This window comes from Colobus angolensis, unplaced genomic scaffold (genome assembly GCF_000951035.1).
Source record: "Colobus angolensis palliatus isolate OR3802 unplaced genomic scaffold, Cang.pa_1.0 Scaffold3, whole genome shotgun sequence".
NCBI lineage: Eukaryota > Metazoa > Chordata > Mammalia > Primates > Cercopithecidae > Colobus > Colobus angolensis.
Window position 1 is genome coordinate 1,562,741 of NW_012116265.1, and position 2,381 is coordinate 1,565,121.

The following is a 2,381-nucleotide window of genomic DNA, read 5'->3' on the forward strand; positions in this document are numbered from 1 at the left end:
AAAAAAAAAAAAATCACCGTCTGATAGTCTAAATACATGTAAGTCAAATGGAAAAAGAAGACAGGCATGGTGGCGTGCACCTGTAGTTCCAGCTACTTAGGAGGCTGAGGCAGGATGACTTGAGACCAGAAGTTCAAGGCTACAGTAGTGTGCTATCATGGCACCTCTGAATAGCCGCTGCACTCCAGCCTGGGCAACATGGGGCAACACCCCATCCATTAAAAAAAAAAAAAAAGAAGGAAAGAAAAAATTCTCTATTTATTTGCAATTCATTCAAATTTTCTGAAAACTCAGAACTACAAATGAAACCCAACTATATGTAAATTAATCCGCCTGAACTATGTTGAGTATTTTCATTCATTTTTCAAAATGGAATAATGTTTGAGATAAGTTTAAATGACACTGATTATCTAACAAACCTACAGTGGCTCAAAGACTAAATGATGAGAAATTTTCATGTGTGTACAAAAACTTTTCTTTCTAGTCATACTCTTTGCATAAGTAGATTTTTTAAAATTACTAGATATTTTAATACCGTTATTGGAGATGTAAATGATATGTAGGACTTCATGGGTCAAAAAAGAAAAATGCCTTTATAATTTATTTATTTATTTTTGAGATGGGGGGTTTCACTCTGTTGCCCAGGCTGGAGTGCAGTGGTGTCATCTTGGCTCACTGCAGCCTCTGCCTCCTGGGCTCAAGCAATTCTCCCACTTCATTCTCCCAAGTAGCTGGGACCACAGGCACACGCCACCACACCCAGATAATTTTTGAATTTTTAGTAGAGACAGGGTTTCTCCATGTTGTCCAGGCTGGTCTCGAACTCCTGAGCTCAAGTGATCCGCCCATCTTGGCCTCCCAAAGTGCTTAGATGTGTGAGCCACTGCGCCCAACCTATAATTTAAATTAAGACCAACTGTTTAAAATTACTTATATATATTTATTTTGTCTCCTAGGGACAGGGTCTGTGTCACCCAGGCTGGAGTGCAATGGTACAATCATAGCTTACCATAGCCTCAAACTTCTAGGCCCATGCAGTCCTTCTGACTAGGCCTCCCAAAGTGCTAGGACTACAGATGTAAGCCACCGTATCTGGCCTGGTACAGGAATGTTATTGAAATCTGACATCCCATCGGTATACACTGAGAAGTTTACATGGCTTTGGGCCAGTTAGGGTGTGGGGGCTCCTGACGGATCCTGGACCCTGTGCTACCCTCTGTGGTTGTGACCTGGGCTGGGGCCTCTGTACTTCGCATTCTCTTTGCCCTGAAGTGAACTGCTATTTGATCAGTGTGCACCACTGCCCCAGAGGGGTGCAGGAACTTGTGCACCTGTCATGTACAAAGCACAGGGCAGTAGGACAATGGCGTCACCCAGCCATCTCCCAAGGCTCCTCTCACCACTAATCCCATTCTTTTGGTTCTAAGTTGCACGCTGCAGGGAAGTGGAGCCCAGGTGTTCTCCAATTCTCCTTCAGCTTATCTGGGGCTCTTACATGATCCTACAGTCTCAACCCTCACCTCCTGGGTTGAGCCCAGGCAGTTTCTTACTCTGCTTTCATCCTCTGATCCTCTCTACTTCCTGACTTCTCCCCCACATTTATTTTCCTGGGTACAGAAAAGCTGTTCTGGTATCATAAAATTTCTCTATGCTATGACCTTAGAAAACGTTTCTTCCAGCAAATTCTGTGTTTCAAGACTATTGTCTCATCGTAGACTCAAAAAAGTCTAATTCGAAATTAAATTATCATACTTTTGCTGTCATAATTTCTCGTCCTAAACCAACTTCCAATGCAGCTTTAGATTTGAGATTTTAGAACAGAATGTTCCTTAGAGGAGTCCCAGGAGTAATTAGAGATCCTATCCGTAGATTAAGGTGGATAATGGTAAAAACTCACCGTGCCTGTAAGTATTACTGATGGTTTTCACAGGTATCCTGAAGGAAAGGAGAACGAGTCAAGGGAGGGGGGAAAAAAAGAAAGTCAGACTTTTTTTTTTTTTAATTGTTATTTAGTTTTTATTTCATAATCATAAACTTAACTCTGCAATCCAGCTCGGCATGGGAGAGAACAAGGAAAACATGGACCCCAAAGGGAACTGCAGCGAGAGCACAAAGATTCTAGGATACTGCGAGCAAATGTGGTGGAGGTTGTTCTCCTGAGCTACAGAAGGAATGGTCTGGTGGTTAAGATAAAACACAAGTCAAACTTATTCGAGTTTTCCACAGTCAGCAATGGTGATCTTCTTGCTGGTCTTGCCATTCCTGGACCCAAAGCGCTCCATGGCCTCCACAATATTCATGCCTTCTTTCACTTTGCCGAAGACCACATGCTTGCCATCCAAGCACTCAGTCTTGGCAGTGCAGATGACAAACTGGGAACC